Source organism: Prionailurus viverrinus, chromosome C1 (assembly GCF_022837055.1).
Source record: "Prionailurus viverrinus isolate Anna chromosome C1, UM_Priviv_1.0, whole genome shotgun sequence".
Classification (NCBI taxonomy): Eukaryota; Metazoa; Chordata; class Mammalia; order Carnivora; family Felidae; genus Prionailurus; species Prionailurus viverrinus.
Window position 1 is genome coordinate 23,832,519 of NC_062568.1, and position 19,991 is coordinate 23,852,509.

General features: G+C 46.8%; 1 long non-coding RNA gene across 1 annotated transcript; it reads right to left on the minus strand.

Annotated features, from left to right (window-relative positions):
- Positions 1 to 207: 207 nt before the first annotated feature.
- LOC125171547 (uncharacterized) lies at positions 208 to 19,239 on the minus strand. Its single transcript, XR_007154391.1, has 3 exons — positions 18,758 to 19,239; positions 1,304 to 1,373; positions 208 to 547 (listed from the first exon to the last, which is right to left on the minus strand). It is a non-coding gene; the product is annotated as an uncharacterized LOC125171547 (long non-coding RNA).
- Between the last annotated feature and the right edge of the window lie 752 nt (positions 19,240 to 19,991).

The window sequence follows — 19,991 nt, forward strand, 5'->3', positions numbered from 1 at the left end:
GGAGATACTTTCCCACTCCTTTCTTACAATTACTTTTCCTTGTCTGCTTGAGTTTATATCAGCATCAGTATCTACCTCTGACTTAACTTACCAGGAGATGCTCCTAAAACCTACCAGTGTGCGTTTCTAGAATTCAAATGGGCATATGAATTGAAAGACCAAATTTGTCATGCCTCCAGCACGCAGGCTTAGAGGAGGATGTCAAGCAACAACAACACAACGGCAGCATGTGTGTGCGCACACACACACACACACACACAGAGCATGCATTTAGGACCAGAACAATTTTAAAGGGGAGATTTGAAGCATTAAAAAATGACATAGGAATATTCTTTGTTGACTCTTATCCGTTTCACTCCTCGGTAGCGACGAGGCCAAAAATCACTGCCTGAGAGCTCTCAGCATCCCTGTCCTGGAAGTGGGTGGATGTTGACTTCCCTAACAGGTATAAGTCTCAAAAGGGACAGCCTTTCGGTTCAGCACGTAGGAAAAGAGGCTCTGTCAGGTGACTTTTGGCCGGAGAAATGGTGATAAGGCTGCTGGGTTCCTGGAGGAAGAACAAGATGCAACGGAGTCAGGTGTAAACCTGATATTTGGAGTTTCCCAACAACTTGGGTTGGTCAAATGCTGAATCCCCATTTATGGCCAAAACAAATGGAACCTCATTCTGTGACCAAAAGAGACTGCTCAGGTGTGGTGTTGCTCCAGAGGCAGCCAGGCAGAAGCCACCTTCCTGCACGGGGACAGGCCCCCAATGTGAGGCAATCTGCTGGTGGGAACAGAGAAATAAAGGGCAAGGGGTTGATAGGCCCCCAGAATACTTAATCCTGCTGTCCTCCCTCCTTCACCAGGGAAGCAACGGACTGGAAAATTAGTACTTTGAAAAATGCCTTCTTTTCTGTTACTACTACCTGAAATGCTGTGGAATTGCTTGGTCTCGTCTTGGAGGGTGGGTGGGTGGGTGGTGCCTTTGGGTCAGTAGACAGCAGGGCAGATCCTGGGTCTGTCTGTGTCAGGGACAGGGGCTGCATTTACCAAAATGTTTATGCAGATGGAGACTATCGTCCTTGGTCCTGAGACACACAAGTCACAATTGTCGTTAGGGGGTGACTTGTGTCCTCCTCAAATTCATACGGTGAAGTGTAACTCCTAGGACCTCATAATGCTACTGCATTTGGAAACAGGGCCTTCAAAAGGGTAATTAAGGAGAGATGAGGTCATAGGGGAGGGCCCTAATCCCCTGGGACTAGTCTCCTTACACACCCAGGAGACCATGTGAAGACAGGAGAAAGCGGCCACCTACCAGCCAGAGAGAAGCCTCGGGAGAAATCAATCCTGCTGACACCTTGATCTTGGACTCCCAGCCTCCAGAGCTGTGACAAAATGAGTTTCTATTATGGAAGCCACCAGATCTGCGGTACTTTTTTATGACAGCTGGAGCAGGTTAACGTGATTGAAGTTGAAGGAGTGGAGGGAGACAGACTTAAAATGGAGAAGCACAAGTTCTGGGCAGCCCTGGGTTTTATTATGAATGATAAAGGAAGGAATGCAATCATTCATTCAGCACATACTTTTATTTCAGACCCTGGGTGGGTAGCACGTAGAGGCTGGCAGAAGCCCTTCCTTTCACTGTCCCCAGTAGAGAAAACAAAGCATACCAGGGAAGCTTAATAACCTCTGCCCACCAGCTGCTGGCCTCCTGCCTCTGGGAGGCAAGGATAAATCTGGTGATCCACTGACTACTCAACACGTAACAATGGCCACTGGAATGAAATTACTATTGTCTTTTCACATTTCCACTGGACCTAACCTTGCAGGTCCAGTGTTATGTCTCCGCTTCAAGTTCTCAGCTTGAACATGAGCCCTTGTTCAAATTGCGAATCATCAAAATAGATAAAATATTTAGTGTCTTTTTATTGCCCCTCTCGGCAACGTGCAAGGTCCTGGTTGGCCTCTTGCAAGGGGTATGGACAAGCCACTGGCTCACTTAGCAGTGCTTATAGGCTGCTGGCAAATGGCTCTGGCAGGTGGTGCGGTGGAGGGGGAGGGCTTGCAGTCTGTCCCTGGGGACCCCGCGAGTGTCTCCGGGTAAAGTACCATCTCTCAAGCTTGAGAAGCCCAAGCTCCCTGCCCCCCCCCCCCACCTCCTTCAGCTTATTTTTCTCTCCTGACTCATGTCTGCTGCCTCATTTGAGTTACTGTGCAAACGTTTAGCCAAGAAGCCATACCAGGCCTTGCGTTTATTTACGACCGCCCCAGGACTTCACAGCTGAGACACCGAGGCAGCATTCCATGCCGAGCCTTCTGGTCAAATAAGGACAAAGTGAACCACGCCTTCCACTCTTGGCACTGAAGCACGTCCGTTAGAATGCTGTGTGCCAGACGCAAAAGCCTCCCCTACGCTGGGCCAGTCTTCCCTGGCTCCCCAGTGACCCCCAAATCTTGGAGCCGTGAATTAGAAGAAAGAAGCGCAGAATATTGCGCGGGGACCGGGGTGCCGGAGGACAGGAAGGCTTTTGTTTCTTCCTCTTTCTGGGCTTCCTGCAGGAAGTTGATTGTGCATTCTCCAAGTTCTAAGGCAAAAGTGCTTTGCCATTATGCAGTCTGGTTTGTCAGCAGGGAGCCTTCTAGAAAAACTCAAGGAGAGGCAAACAACGCGGTTGGTCTAAGACACATGTGTCTGCGTGCACACGCATGCATGCACACCCACGAAAGAGCCAAAGAAACGGAGATGGGTGGGGCTGCCATCCTGGAGGGATGATCAGCCTCGTGGCAGACATAAAAACTCCCCACAGGAGGAGATTATAAACCAATGGGGGGCGGGGGTACAATTACACATAAAACTACTCTGACGATTCCAGACCAAAAAAAATGGTTTGGACAGTCAGCACTGTGGCTAAGCTTTGGTGACCAGATGAGTGAGAGCCTTTAGAAGGTTCTGATGCTTTGCTGTTCCTCCATTTGCTCAATAAAAAATAAGCGGGGGGGGGGGGGTGCCTGGGCGGCTCAGTTGGTTAAACGAAACGTCCGACTTTGGCTCAGGTCATGATCTCACGGTTCTTGAGTTTGAGCCCGGCACCGAGGTCTGTGCTAAGAGTTCAGAGCCTGGAGTCTGCTTTGGATTCTGTGTCTCCCTCTTTCTCTGTCCTTCCCCTGCTCATTCTCTCTCTCTCTGTCTCTCTTAAAAATAAACAAACATTAAAACAACTAAAAAGTAATGAAAGTAAAGAATATGCCTAATTTTGCAGCAGTTAGACCTACTGTGTGCAAAACCTCAGAGACAGGGTCTGGGGGAAACAGTGTCAGCTGTGGCCGTGCATGGACCCCGGCCTGCCTGCAGAAGGGGCCCAAGGCTATCAGATGTGCACTGCAGGAGAGGGGCGGTCAGAACGAGAGAGCAAACAAAATAACGAGCAGGATCCTGCCTCGAACGCTCTAAGTGCTTTGCGGCCATTTGAAGACAAGAGAGTAAACAACCTCCCATCTCCTTCCTATACATTAGTGCTCGGCAAATATTTGGATGATCTCGGCAGGGACGGTTTTCAAGGAATCCTTGTGGGGTGGGGACGGAGAAGGCTTCTTTATAAGATAAATATTTATAGCTAAAATAAAAGAGCTAAAGGAAAAGGAAATGGACTTTAGACTTCCCATAGATATTTTCTTATCTCTTGGTCATTTCCTTTTGGGGACATTGCTTCCTGTCCCATCTTCTCTGCCCCCGGCCCTCCACCTGCTCCTCTTGTCTTGTCTCTATGGGAGTTCCTGCCATTCCCAGCTGTCCCCAGGAGTCCAGGATCCTCACTCCTGCTGGCTCGGTGAGGTAAAAAGGGCCTACACTCCATCCGGTAATCAGCTTTCAGCCCAGCACTATCTATGGGGTTTCCGAGAGTCTTTGCGGCACACATACTTTCACAGCTTGGATAACAAGGGCTTTCTCTCTCATTCTGCTTCCCACCCTTCTTCTTGGTCCCCCGCCTCCTTCCCCCTGCTGCTCAGACTTTATCTAGCCAGCAGCCTTCAGGAGCCCTGGGGACTCCCCACCACCAGGGGCAGCTGGGAGGCCACACAACTTGCACGGAGCACAGACCCTTGCCCACAGCATGGCTGGGATGTGAACCGCCTGCATGTACAGCAGGGATACACGTTCCTGAAGGGTCCTTTTTGGGCGAGGGAGAAGGAGAAGGAGGAGACAAAAGGAGGACAAAAGGAGAAAGGTGGACAGCTCAGGACCGCACTTCTTTATTGTTCATTTCCAAATGGGATGGCAGAGCTCTGTCAAGTCCACAGGGGCTGTGTCTGGCATGAGTCAGCAACCAGTGCAATTTACTGCCAGTTGATTAAATTAGCATTTGTTATAAGCCAGAAAGGGGAGGGGGGTGTTGTGTGCAGGGATAGATGGAGAATGAAGAAAATCTTCTTCATGCCTTTTGAATTATTTATGGCCTGGAACTTTACATGCTAAAACCTAACCAGACTTGATAGAGAGAGCCTGGGAAGGATTCTCTCTTCCCTTAAAGCCACAGAGCACATGCTTTTGGTCTCCTTGGAGGACTAGGAGAGTGCTAACAATGACAGACTCTACCGGAGCGAGTGGAACTCTCCATTTTGCTGTGACCTTGAAAACAGATACGCTGCACAGAAATCCTGCTTCCACTAGGCACAGGAAGACTGAGATTTCTCAGTAAGCTTTTGAGCAATGGATGTGAATGTGTGAATGCATTCCGCTTGGATTCTGCCGAGTGGGAACGTGGGACGGCCGTCAGATCAGTGGACAAAGGATAGGTCTCTTGGATTCCGCCCCTGGCTCCCAGCCAGATGGGAAAGAAACAAAGACTCCAGAGCCTCTGCCTTCCTTCCCCCATGCGTCTCCCTCCTTCCTCCCTCCTCTACACGCCCCCCCCCCCTTCCCCTGCCTTTACCGCCTTGCAGCCCAGTATTTGGAGAGAGTCTGCTGACTCCTCTCACGTTTTGGGAAATCATGTGTAATTGTTTAGGATGTAAAAACGAAGTGATGCAATCTCAGAAAGGGGCTCCCCTTTTGGGAGGTGGGTGCCTGCAGAAGAGCACGAATTCCACGCAGGGTGTGTGCGCAGGGAGCCTGGCGGGGTGGAGGGGAGCAGCGTGTGGAGAACACCTGGACGCACTCCAGCTGGGCGTCAGGGTGGCCTGGCGAGCTGTCTTTGGTCCGTGGCTCTTCTGACTGCTGGAAGCAGCAGGGCAGCGGGCACACCAGCCCAGAGGAGCTGCCTCTGTTCAGAGTCAAGATCTGAAGCTTTTGTCCGGTGAAAAGGCAAACTCTTGGGGTCCTCCTATAGACTCACAGTATACCTCCAAAGCTGCTACTTCAGGATAGGGCTCCTTCTCCTTACCTGAAATGCTGCCCGTGGACCACACTGCAAGGCAGGCTTTTCGCCCAGAAGCAGGTGACTCTATCTCGGGAGGTACAAGAAAAAAAGAGCCAGGGCAGAGTGGCTGAATGAGGCGGGACAGAAGCAGCGTGACAGATAACGGGACTGGAGTGAGACAAAGAGTGGAGATGGGTGCTTTGGTTAAAAAAAAAAAAAAGGAACGCAATCCTTTCCTCGCCTCATCACTGCTAGCTCGGTTTACCCATCAATGCAATATGTATATAAAACGTGAATCCAAGGCTGACCTTTTAGTAAGAACGGAGTCATTTTTTTTCCAGTCGCTAACATAAGTCTTACATTTTCAGCTGTGTATAAGCTCAGCAAAGCAGGCGATGTCCACTGGAGTCCTGGCACATGCAAAATGACCTACAAATTTATAGTGGACAACAGAAAGGATCACAGTGTCGAGCCGCAGCGTGGGGTTTCCCTGTGCCCCCATCTCAGCACCAAAAGGGGTCCATCGTAGGCCACAGGGGAAGGGCTTGCTTCCTACAGCCAGGATACCGTGCACTGCCCCCTCGTTCCATCGCTGCACCAAGAAGCAAGTTGAGGTCATTTTCATAATTGAGGCAAAACCTCCCTTTCTACTCGAATTTCTGAGATATTTCAGGCAAATGTAGATTTCCAAAAAAAAAAAAAATTAAATGGCGCAATTTGAGTTTGGGAACTCATTAAAAAGCAGTGAGACTTCCTGTATTGCATCAATTATAAACAATTTGGAGGGAAGAGAGGTTGCTTTTTTTCCTCTTAAAGAAATTATCTGGAAAATTACCCAGGTCTTTGCTTCCTCTTTTCAGATGAGATCTGGACAGGCTATGTTAAGTACAATAACCTCATTAGGACAGGTTGAGATGATAAAACCAGGAGAGGAAACCGAGAAGCCCAAACCCTGTCCTTAGGCTTGCCTCCAGCCTGCCTCGCCTCTGATAAATCAGTTCATCTCTCCAGGCACTAGCATCTTTTCCTTTTTCCCCCACTGAAATGGAGCCAAACCCCTTTGCCACTTGTCTACTTTATAGGAATGCTCTAAAAATTAATATTCACTGTGAACCCAGGAGAACCTCAAAGGAACGATCCTATCTCAACGCAAAACATTATCTGTTTTGTTTCGTCTGTCACTGAGTTGGCACTGATACATTGTTCAGAATCTTTCTAAAAATCTCCTTTCTGTTTCTGACCCCCATGACCCATAATGATTGGAAACAGTGTAGTGGAATAAATCCACGAAAGAAATGTTTTTTGCCTGTCCATCAACTCAGCCAATAGGGTTGAAAGTGACTGTGATCATTTTAAGTGGTTCAATGAATGTATAAGCCATGTACTATGCAAGGAGCGCCAGTCGCTGCCAATCTTACCCTTCTTTGCCCAGGTTTTTCTTACTGTTCGAATTGGTATGGAGAGGAGGATGGAGATTTGGGTCTTAGGGATTTGGGGAGGTGAGTCATGTTGAGGAGCTATGTGATTTTACTTAGCGTTTCTAGAATCTATCCTCACCCTTTCCATCCCTAATACCCTACTCTGACTCAGGCTTTTATGGTCTCTTGCCTGGATGTCTGAAGCCCCGTTGGAGCTGGCCCTCTTGAGTACGGTGCTACCTGCTAAGCAGTTCTCCATACTGCTGCGAAAGAGTCCTTCCAGAAAGCAGGCTTCGCCAAGTCGGTGCCTCCATTGTCCAGAAACCACAGTCCAGGCTCTCCCAGGGGAGGGACTTCCACGCTCCGTCAACACTTTGGTGACCTGTGCGTCCAGGTTCACTTCCTGCCATTCCCTGCCCTGCACATTCCTGTTCGTGGACGGCAAACTGCCTATGCTTTCTTGACATGGACCGTGCTACTGTTTACCTTTGGGCCTTCGCTCTTGCCGTCCTGTCTGTCATGGGTATTTCAGAGCGAGCAGACAAAAACAAACAGTAAACAATCAAGGAGCACCCTTAGCTCTTCAATCATCCTCAGGACTCAGATCAGGCGGTATGGGGCACGTACCCTCTGCGCCTCGCTCCCCTTTCTTGTGTTCTCCTCCAGGGTAGGGCTGTCTTCTGAAACCCCCCTACCCCCCCTACCTTGGGCAAGGCTGTAGCATCAAGGTGGCATGTAAGGTTATATGGAGATCTTGATTATATGTGCATGTCTACCCTCTCTGAGAAGAGGGAACTTGTCTTTTTCATTTCTGTATCTTGAGTAGTACCTGGCTCAAGAAGGGACCCAGTAAATCGTTACATACACCCCTCTTAAGTAGCTTCTATGTGTAAGGCACTGTGCTAAATGTTTGTGGAGAAAGTTTCCAATGCTACGCTGTTCAAAGAGAAAAACTGGTAAGTATATCAATGCATATTTAAATGAATTCCTTATTTTCCTTTGAATGAATGATCCAGAGTTATGCAAATAATTAGCAGTTGGGGGGAACCCTGTGTCAACAGCAGGCCATCTGGCAGTGTGAAGTCATAGCAGGTTGCTTCGCTTTGCTGCCACCACTCTGGGCCTGGGGCTTTCTTGTGACTGTGGCCTTGGGTATAGAGACCTCCCCCTTCTCTGGAGTTCTCTGCCTTGTGTTCTGTTGCCATGGCAACAACCCACTTTTCATTCTGGACTTCCTGCATAGGAGAAGGGAATCTTTTACTACCAGGGCATAAACGAGGAGGGGTTATTCGAGAAGTAAGTTGACAAGGTTAATCATCAACACATTATACTAGTTCCATAAATCCTGCTTGAGCGGTAGGGGAGTTTTTTAGATGTTTGTGGCAGTCCTGAAAAATAGATTCGCTGTCCGGATATGAGATTTGGGGTACCCTTTGTTTAGATATCTATGTGCCTGTTGTGATTCTACTTTTAATGAGAAAAATATTTTTGCTCTCCAAGTATATGGAAAACCTATTTTCAGTAATTCAGTGTATTAAAGACGAGAGCAAAATTTCTAGGAGGAAAGCTGAATGATCTTGCAAGGTGTGGAAGGCTGGGATAAAGCAAGATACTAACACCTGTCCAACTCTATAATAAGGCTGTTCAAATCTGCTAAGGGATTATGTGGAAACATAATAATGTATCATTTGAATACTTTATTTGGAATAGAGTCACCTTTAAAAAAAAGAAATTGCTAGCAGACTTGCTTTCTACATACCTTTCTATATCCAGGCCTGCGAGTGCAGGTGTCTCTTGCAGAGACTGATTCACTGTTTGGGGACTACAGAAGTCTGATACAGAGATGCCATGTGCTCTAGGCAAGATGTCTTAATCTGGCTGTGTGAGCCCAGCCTCCTTGTAGCTCAGCATCTTTTCCTTTTCTCCCAGAAGAATCGAATTTCTCTTTCTAGTTCAAATACGAGCTTACCCCTGGCCTAGGCTGAGTTCCCTTTGACTTTTTACCAAGGCAGCTTCTCTTTTCCGGTGTCCAGCTTTTACTCCCAAGACAGATGGAGACCTTGCTTTGTCGAAGAGGCAGATCTCTGTTGAGTTTCACAGAACGATGCGGTTCTCTGTCTTATGCCTCCTCCTGATGCCTGGGTTCCCCTTTTCTCCGATATGCCTCACAACTCCAGCCCATTTGTCTTCTCTCGAAGGAGCCAGACAAGATTCTCATTTATTCACTTGCAATCAGCTACCCACATCGCACAGAGATGCACAGTACGCGTGAACATTATTATACCAGGGGCATCGTATGCTCGGGCATGGGCCAGGGAGCGGTGGGGACTTGGCTGGCAGGCTTATCTGTGACAGATGTGATCAGTAGACAGTTTTTCTGTCAAAAATGAAGGTGATGCTTTGCTTACTAGGCATCATTCTTGCTGGCTGCCCTGAGTGGGCCACCATATTTCGTTCCCTATGACTCAGTAGGTAGCCATAGCCATTTGGATTGGGGGGGCAGCTCATGGACAGATCCAACTGGACTTTGTGCTCTGGGATTCTTAAGAAATCCCAGTGAGGTAGTGACCAATGTGAGTTTGGAGTAGCCAAAGTGGGCCATGTCCAGGCTGTAGGTACAAGGGAGTAGGAGTTAGGATTAAGTAGAAGCTGTTGGGTACAAAAAGGCAACACAGAGCATACAGAAAGAATAAACTAGTTAGTAGGCAAAGGAGAACAGAGTATACACATAAAAGAGGGGGAAGAGAAATACTAAGAGAGTCAGAGGGAGGTGTAAAGAGAAGAGTGGAAAGAGGAGGGTGGAGGGAGAGAAGGAGAGAGAGAAGGAAGTGGGGAGAAAGTTAGACGGAAGGAGGGAGACAGGGAAAATCCTTAATCTGTTTCCATTCCATTTGGATTCCCATGGAGTAGCATAAACCAGTACTTAAAGGAACATTCCTTGAAGCCTGCCCATTTTGGTTCAAATCCTGGCTCCTTACTTGCTAGCTTTTAACCGTGGCACTTACTCTTTGTTTTGTTTTGTTTTTACCTTGGCTTCCTCATCTGTATAATGGGGAGAAGTACAGTATCTCCCTCAAAGGGCTATTGTGAGGAAGAAATCAGCTAACACACGTAAAGCATTTATCAGGGTGCCTGGCATGCTGTGTAAGTGTGATCTATTTTTGTTACAGAAGATCTTGGTTTCAACAGAATGTCTCTCTTACTACCTCATGGGGCTTCCTGACTTCAATCCCCTGGCCCCCAATCCGAGCTGAACGCATTTGCGGGTATCTGCTCCTTATCATCAAAAACAGCTTAACTGCAGTACCTTAAGGGTACTTTCCAGATTTTGAATCTTCTAAAAAGTCATATTTTCTTTGGCATTTTATAAATTTAGGATAAAAAGAGAAACTGTGGGCCTTGTGGGAACAGAAATAGGCAGAGTGAAAGAGGAGGCTTTCGAAGTGTGTACATTGTCCAAACAAGCCATCCCTCATTTGGGCAGGCAGAGTGGAGGGGGACCTTCCCCCCCATCTGGGGTTACTTCTGGGGGCCGAACACGACATGAACAATGATGCTTTCTTTTATGGCAGGTTTCCTCGCTTCTTCCGTATTGAATAAACATGCTCCCTCCGATTTGCTTCCCTCCAGCATATTGCTTCATTTTTACCCTAAAGCTTGTAGCCTTCACACTGCTCACCTCGTGTGATTGTGTTTCAAGTGTTCTTACAAGGGCTGGCGACACTGTTCCACTTCCAAACCCTGAGCACAAAGCCCACGGAGGGATCCCACAGTGGCTAACACTGTCCCAGAAACCTAGCTTGTGTTTTGCCCACCCCGAGAGGAGACCCCTGCTGTGACAGCATGCTGAAGGCCTGTATTGTTTGCTGAAGCTGCCTGGCCAAAGTGTCGCAAACTGGGTGGCTTAACAGAAATTTATTTTCTCGGAATTCTGACGAGAGGTCTAAAATTGAGACATGGCGCCCTTCCGAAGGCCATGAGGCCGCGAGCGAGAGTCGGTGTTTGCCTGTCTCCCGGCTTCTGGTGGTTGGCTGACCATCTTTGGTGTTCCTTGTCTTCTGCTCCATCAACCTGATCTCGACCTTCGTTTTCACGTTGGCGGTCTCCCTGGGCGTTGGGTGTATCTCTGTTGTTCTCTTTTTATAAGACGCTGGCCATATTGAATTAGGACCCACCTTGATGGCCGCATTGTAACTGGATTACCTCTGTAAAGACCCCATCTCTAAGTTAGGTCTCATTCTGAGGTGAGGACTCCAACATAACTTATTTTATTGACACAGTGCGACCCATAACACTGATGTATCTGAGGAGTGAATGCTGAAATGGCTCCTGGGGTTGACAGGTGGGTGATTGGGTATAATGCTGGTTTCCTGATAATGGTGTTCTTGTGAAGTAAGCCCAGTGACTGTAGCAGTTGTAAGTCATACCCTCATTGCTTAACACTCTCTTGGCTTTTGTAATTTCATACCCTCTTGGTTTTTCTCTACTGGCTTTTCTTCCTTAGAATCCTCGGCTGGACCCCTAAGTGTTGCTTTGCCTCGGGATCTGCACCTTGACTCCTCTTCTTCTCCATCCACATCCTTACTTTGGGGAATCTCATCCAGTTCTGTGGCTTTAAATACCATCGTTAGAGTCATGTCTCTCAAATGTATACCCCTATTCTTAAGCCCTGGTCCATTTTGGAAACCCACACTCATATACTCTGTTATGTATTGCTTTATAGTCATATTCCCTTAGATGTTGAAGAGGACTCTCAAACTTTTAATGTCCAGCACTGAAATCTTGATTTTCTCCCATAAATATGCTCCTGCCCCTGTGTCCTCTGTCTCAGTAAATGGCACCTCTGTGGCTAGTCTAGTCCTAGGAATCCTCCTTGGCCCCTTGCTTTTCTCCTCCATTCAGCCCAACTGCAGACGTGTAGATGACCGTTGCTTTGAGACCTCCCCAGCGCCTGTGTACCTCTCACCATCCCTGTGGCCCCCATGGTGCTCCAGGCCTCCAACATCTCTTACCTGTGTGACCGCAAGAGCCTCCTAAATGATCTCCCTCCTTCTACTCTTGTTGGCCCATCCTTCCTGATGGTTCAGATTCATGTAGGTCAGATCCTGTTCTTCCTTTGCTTTAAATTCTCCACAGGCTCCTCATTGCACTGAGAAGAAAATACAAGCTCTTTCCTCTGACCAAGTAGCCCACAATGGTCAGGCCTCTGCCCACCACTCTCCCACTCCTTGTAGAAAGTCGTCCAAGTCCGTTCCTTCTTGAGGGCTCCCACTAGCTACATCCTCTTTCTAGAGAGCTCCTCTTTCACATGTTCAGTTGACTTTACTTCTTCTTGTCGTTTATGTCACAGCTCAAATTTTACTTCCCCAGAGAGGCCCTCCCTGACCACACAACATAAAGCACAACCACACCCCATGTATTTCCAGATTAATTTTAATCCTAGCACTTATCGCTGCCTGCTATGTTTTTATTTATTAACTGCCTGTCTCCTCCCACTAGAATAGAAGCTGCATAACAGTAGGTACATTGTCCTATTTACCCATTTTATGTCCTTAGGGCCTGAAGCAGTGCCTTGCACAATTTAAGCATCAACGTGAATTTGTCGAATGAATGAATGGACATTCTGGGCAGGAAAGGTGAAGGGAACCTATGGTTAGAATATGTACCACGTGTCAGGCATGGTTCAAGCCTTTACTGCCAGGATTCATTTTGATCTTCATAAAATCCTTTAAATTATGTGTTCTTTCCCTTTGACAGATGAGGAAACTGAGGCTTTGAGAGACTAAGGAGACTGATCCAACAGCTCATAAATTACAGAGCTGAAGTTCTAACTGGTTTCCACATGTTTTCTACTATGACATAAGCTGGAAGTGAGAAGTGCATCATATAACCGATGTTTCAGAAATAAAAGTGAAAGCAAGTGATTGAAAAGTATTAGGTACAATGGTTGCTTCTGGGTCAACTAAAGAAGCTACTTTTTCTGACCTAATCTTCCTAAAACTGGAAAGTTTAATTGGAGGATTAAAGATTTCCGCAGTAGAAGTTGTGCTGAGGACAGATAACCTGAAATGGAAGTGTTGACTTTTAATGAAAGGAAACTTATTAAAAGCAAAACAAAAAAGTGGAATATTTTTATTATTATACTGTTTTGGGATTCAGGACCAAGAGACACATTGTATGTCATGATTGGTGGCGGTGGTAGGGGTGGGGTGGAGGGAGCGTGAATAGTTTACCAACATGCTCTATGCCTAGTACAGTGCTACCTGGGCGTAGCACCATGGCAGGTGCTCAAGAATATTTGTTGAGTGAATGAATGGGGAGAAATAAGATATGCAAGTCTTTGCCTCCTCCCGTGTGCTCTTCACAATGAGCAAAGGTGGGATGGGGAAACTTCAACTGGCTGGGTGACTGGAAACAAGTTAAGAGACCTCACCAGGTTGCATCAGCAAGCCCCTGTGCTCAAAGTGTGTGGACGTTCCCCTCCCCGTTCCTAGGGTGAATTCCCCCCCACCTGCATGCTTATTTATCCCTCTTATGCCTGTGAAGGAGTGAAGACGTGATGTGTTACTTTGTAAAGATTGCCGACTCTCTCTTATTATCCTCTAATGACCCAGCATCCATCTTTTGTTGGTTGTGGTTATGTTTTGGGAGAGCATGATTTAATCCATGATGCAGTGCATTCTTGGTGATAATGAGCTATGAAGAATGGGGTCCTACTGTAATTTATTTCAGTATTCAATAGATTTCAAATTACTGTATAGAAATACCAGGAATAATCTCATGAATAAAAGAAATAAAGGGGGAATTTATGCGATCTTTACATTCCCTAAGGAAATAAATCAAGTACAAAAAGAAGAAACTAAATTTAGGTAATCAAAAATCAAGGTGTTTAAAGAAGAGCTGTTGTTTTGCAAGATCTGAAATAAGCATGTGGAATGCAGCAAAAAGTGGGAAGGGTGCCAGTTTACAGGAAGCCAGTAGCATGAACCAGTACAACTGCTTGCAGAGAAAATTATCCAGGTCAAAACAAAGTAGGTGATTCAATTTACAAAGGACATAAAAGACAATAGGAAAAGATTCTTTATATACCCAGCAGAAAGCACCAGGGAAGCTTTACCTCCTGATTAGATGTGGAGATGTCAGGGTAGGTAACACCAAAGACATATTTTAATGGAAAGTTGTGCTAACACTGGGATTGTAGGCCAGGTTCCCCCGGCAGTAGACTCTGCAGCGGATATTTGCATGCAAGTGTTTTGGGGGCAGTGCGGTGGGAACAGCCCCTGTTTGGAGGGTGAGGGGATTGAACAGTGATGCACCCGCAACAGAGGCCTCAGTAGGTTTTACCTGGAGCTCTGGAGCTGGGATGGCCCTTCAGAGATGTCCCAAGTTGAGACAAGGGGATGGGGCCTTTGTACCCCTATACCAACCAGTTAATCAGACGTGCACTGTTCCCAGGAGGGGGCATAACCTAGAGTAAGGCAGCTCCCTTCTGTAATTCCTGGGGAGGAACTTAGCTGTGAGCCATCAAGAGCTAACACTTTTGGCAGCTGGAGGAAGAGAGGGCTCAGTCTCGAAGGGGTGGGGCCTCCACAGAGCACCATAGTGTCTAGTCTACTGGAACCAGCACTGAGGGCTTGAAAAGAAAAAAGATGATAGACTATTGCTTAACATAAGATACATACATTTTCTAAAGATTTTATTTTTGAATAATCTCTACACCCAACATGGGGCGGGCTCAAACCCACACTCCTGAGATCAAGGGTCACACGCTCCACCAACTGAGCCAGCTAGGCATCCCTGCATAAGATATTTTCTAAATGTGATTCTCTGTTGACCATCCACTTTTCCTGGGGTCACTACAGTAGCCTTACTACAGCTTTCTCTCACTTGCATGCTTGGCCCCCTTTAGACTACAGGTGGAACAGTCTGGAAACACAAATCAAATTCTCTCATATCTCTGCTTAATATCCTTCCTGATTTTCTATCTTTCGTATTCTACAATCCCAACTCTTTGGCCTGCCCTTTAAAAATAGGATGGCCATATAATTTATTATGCAAACCAGGACACTTTTGAGAATAAAGAGCCTTATCAGTAATTACTCGGGGACAACGGTCTAAACAAGGACTGTTCTTAGCAAACTGGGATGGATGTTCACCCAACCTGTAAGCTTCCTGATACTATGACCACCCCTTACCTTCATTTCACCCTCTTTCCAAAGTCCACTCCCATTTGCCTTCCATTAGGTGCTAGACCAGAAGAGGACCCCAGGGCCCTTGCATTCATCACTTCCTCCTACTCACTTTTTAAGGCTGTCCCTCCCTCTTGCACTCTCCAGAGCTCAGCTTAAAATGCTCCTATTCAGAAAGGCTGTCACATGTATTTTCCATCATAGCACCTGTTTATTTTATCCACGGTCCTAACTACAATCTGAAATTACAGTCACTAGCTTTTATGCTGTCTTGCATACCAATGTATCCCCAGTGATGAGCCCAGTGCTAGTTCATACATGTTTGGTAGTCAGTAAATACAAAGAAGCGAACGAAAGAAGAGCTTGGGAAATTGTTTTGAAACAAAACAGTGTGTGTGTGTGTGTGTGTGTGTGTGTGTGTGTTTTCAATGAAACACCCAAAGACCAGCAAAGGACAAACACATCACCTACACTGGGAATTGTAGATGTGTCTGCTGACCCTGGAAATGTGGACATAGAAGAATGCAAAACATTAAACAATCAATTTGCAAACACCTAGAGGATCACCAACTGCTGGATAATAACCAGCAGTTTAGCGATGAAGAGATGTTGTCAGAACAATCTAATTTCCTTTTAAGACAGAGGGACCTTCATCAAAAGCATTTATTAAGTGTCTGCACACAGCCAGGAGAAGCCTGTCAGAGGTGGAGGGGCTTGTATTCATCTGTGAAGCATCAGATTTAATATGTGTCTTGACCTCAGCTAAAATCTGATTTTGTTTCTGCGATAATTTCCTTTCACAGGCCAAGCAAATATGAATTATTTACGGTAGAAAGTGGTAGCAGAAAGTTACAGGGGTGAGCCCAGAATAATTACCAAGGCCTTTAAAAGTTGCCAAAACCCTCATGATTCTAGGTGAAATCAGTTTAAAGGTGAAAAAGGGTGGCCTTTTGTTCAGATCAACTGAGGCTGACTTTTCAGCGCTCTGCCTCCTAACACCTGCTTGTCCTGGGAAACAGAGTTGCCCTCAGATTAGCAGCTGATTTATTCTAGGTGCATTTGGAATGGTTACTGAATGCCCCTCTCTGAGAGAGGGTCCAAATGACCTATTAGAAGCACAGACTCTGATACTGATTCACACACAAGCATCAAGGTCAAAATTGCAGGGTAAAAGTAATACCCTTGCAGAGATCCAAAAGCCACAAGGATGCTCCCAGATACCGGTGCTAGGCATTGTAACCTTGACTTTTAGACACAGACAACGTTTTGGGCCGAGCTGACACAGACTCAGCCTAGCATCCAGCCACACAGACCATGCATATGTGTGAAGTGAATACAAAGCAGCTGAAAAATTCTGCAAGAAACACTTATGAAATCTTAAAGGTAAAGTCCTGGGAGATGGGACCCTCAGACATAATTTGGGGGTACGATTTGTCCCAACTGTGGGGATGGGCAGGTCACCAGGAAAGTCTCGTCGGCCAATGAGAAGTCCACATCAGAGAAGTCACTAGCAATACCAGGAAACTGGCCTTAGAGCAGCACTTTATGCTACACAGATTGAAGAGCGAGACAGGATCCTAACCCTGAGAAGCCTCGGTTTGGAGAATATTGAAAAAATGCCTCACATCTATCCACAGGGGGACAAGGTGGTGGCAGCTTGGTTACCAGAAGAAGCCATGTACAGTATTGATGATAGGAGGTCAAATGGGATTTAATGTTTATTCATGGACTCAAGTTTTGTGAGAATTTATTTGTGGGTGGGTACTGCAATGGCTGCTGGGAGACCGTGTAAACAGGATGGATGCCATCTTTGTTTTCATGAAACTTCTAGATTCCAGAGAGCCTATAGGGATTCACCTGAGGGGTCTTCATATTTCTGGGCCTTTGGAAAATCATGAAATTTGAGGAATAACTGAACCTATGAGAACAGAGATTAAGAGGAGTGGGGACAGCTGGTATTAAGTAATTCAACTATCCAGTGACAGAAGGCTGCTTTGACAGAGAGACTAGAGAATAATTTCACAATCCATTTTATGTTTGGGGTGTATCATTGTCCTGGAGAGGGCACAAGATATTTGAATGTTTGCCAAATTCAATGGTTTCAGGAAGGTTCCTGTCCTCTGTATCAGTCAGGAGTGTTCAATACCATAGAGTAGAACCTCCTTTCTCTCTATTTTGCCCTCTTGATTTTTTTGGTGACACCATATGTCCCTCGTCATTTACCCCTTCCTTTACTCTCTGTTCCTTCTCAGTCTGTTTTGCGGGAGCCTTCTCAGCTGCTCGGCCCATTGGTGGGGGTGTGTCCCAAGGCTTATCTTTGTGTTTGCTGCTTTTCTAATTACTGTCCTCAGTGACCTCATCTAGTCCAACGCTTGTGGCATGTGCATGCCAGTGACCCCCAACCTATTCTGCAGTGCTGACCCCTCCCTAGGACTTTAGGCCCATGTGGCCTCCCACACACTTGGCCTCTCCCTGTCCTAACGGATGGACGTCCCAGACTCAAGCAGCCCGGCCCTCAGGCCTGCCCTTCCCCTGATGTCTTCCATCTTGGTTCATCCAGTGACTGAACAAAGATCTAGACATTACCCTGGATTCCAGTCTCTCCTTTGACTCCACAGGTAACTCATCCCAAGACCGATTATTTCTTCCCCTAAACCATGTTTCTCTTAATCTTAATTACTATAACCATGGCCCAAGCTAAATTATTGCAGGAGCTTCTTAACTGATTCTCTTCTTCCACTTTTGACCCTTGAAAACTGCTCTATATCTGGGAGAGCCGGGGTGGCTCAGTCGGTTACGTGTCTGACTTCCGCTCAGGTCATGATCTCACGGTTCCTGACTTCAAGCCCTGCGTCGGGCTCTGTGCTGACAGCTCAGAGCCTGGAGCCTACTTTGGATTCTGTGTCTCACTCTCTCTCTGCCCCTCCTCTGCTCATAGTCTGTCTCTCTCTCCCTCAAAAATAAACATTAAAAAACAACAACAAAACAATGTCTGCCACCAGCGGGATTCATTTAAACATCAATCACATTATGTTAGACTCTTGTTTCAAAAAAGTGATAACTAGGGGTTCCTGGGTGGCTCAGTCGGTTAAGTGTCTGACTCTTGATTTCAGCTCAGGTCATGATCTCATGGTTGTGGGATCGAGCCCCGTGTCGAGCTCTGTGCTGAGCACGGAGCCTGCTTAAGATTCTCTCTCTCTCTCCCTCTAACTTTGCCCCTCTCCTCCTCTCATGCATTCTCTCTCTCTCTCAAAAATAAATAAATAAATAATAAAATAAAATAAAATAAAATAAAATAAAATAAAATTAAATTAAATTAAAAAGTGATAATAGCTCACTTAGTGCATTTGACATGAAAATCTTAATTCTTTTCCTGGCTTAAAAGCCCTCTGTGCTCTGTACCTCCTCTCGCCTAAGTTAAATCTTTCTTCAAGAAGGAAGGCTTCCCTGGCCATAAAGCCAAAGTAGCCACACAGTTACTCTTTATCACATGCCCTTTCAGCGGCCCTGTGTATTACTGCTAGCTGATATTTTTATTATTTTATTGACTCATTTATTTATTTGTGGTTTGTGTTCCCAGACTGGGAGGCAAACTCGAAGAGAGCAGGGACCTTGCATCCTCAGAATTTGGAGCAGTACCTGTTACAGAGCAGAGGTTCAACCACGATCTGTGGAATAAATGAGTACGTGGATGCCCGAAGGGTGGTATTACACCATCCCGTCATGCTGTGCCCTCTCCCTGAATCGAGTAAGTGTAACACTCGGCTCTTGCTGTGTTACAAGTCACCCGAAGTTAGTGACTTACCACGACAGGCATTTGCTTTTGCTCACAGGTCTACGGCTCAGCCGGGCAGTGCTGCTAACTTGGGCCAGGTTTGGTTGATCCTGATTTGGCTTCCTCGGATCTGCGGTCAGCGGGCAGATGGGCCAAGGGCTGCCTGGTCTAGGAAGGCCTCTCTCAGAAGTCTGGCAGTTGTTTGGCTCTCAGCGTGAGTGACAGGGGGACCGGGGCAGTGTCTCTTTCATCCAGCAGGGCAGCTTGCTCCCGTGGTCCAGGAGAAAAGAGCACAATCATAGGTCAATCACGGGTCCAAGAGAAAGGGCACAAGTGTTCAATGCCTCTTGAGGCTGAGGCTTAGAACTGGCACACCATCACTGACCCTGTGTTCTGTTGGTCAAAGCGAGTCACAAGACCAGTCCAGATTTACAAGCGCAGGGAGACACTTACTGGCGGGAGGAAATGCAACGTCACGCTGCAGAGGTGTGGCTTCGTGGCAGGGTGAAGAGTTGGGGACGTTTTTGCAATCGCTCCACCACATTAAGAACGATGACAAAAATGGTCACTGCGTCTTGCTACATTCTCCTTTCCGGACAAGCACATAAAGAGCATGTATAGGGCCCAGAAGCGCTTCTCCTTCAGTCCACAGAGGGTGGCTCACAAGATCCAACGTGTCCTTGGCTGCATAGCTGTGGTGACAGGAGTGGCAGGAACCGGCCCCTGGGCACACTGCTGTCCACACAAATGTGCAGACTCCTCTGTCGATGATGGGAGCCGCGGGACTCTGGTCCTTCCTGATTCTCCCGCACTGTCATGGGTTCACCACCTAATTCCACACTGCATGTAAGGCAGGGCCTAGGAAGGTGCTAGTGCCTCTGTGAACCCGCCGCAGGGGCTGTAAACATCTGGGCTACCTGTTGTGCCAACTTGCATGCATTTGGTGAGAAACAGTGTTAAATAGAAAAGTCCTCCTTTTTTTTTTACCCCCTTGGAGAACACTCATATGACTCAGAATCAAAAGGCCTTGACACAGGCATCTTAAGAAAACTCCTTAAAAAGTGAGGAGAACAGTATGCTCAGCTTTGTCCGTGCCTTCCGAGCACAGTGGTCTGTCTGCATCCTGAGAGGTTCAAGGCTAAAGCAAAAAGAGCAAGTGTTTGTTCCAACAGATAAAGTCTTTCTCAAAAAATGCATACGCTGTCCTGACTATCAAAGTTATTCACGGCACCTCGACGATCGGAAGCTTGTCATTGAATCACGG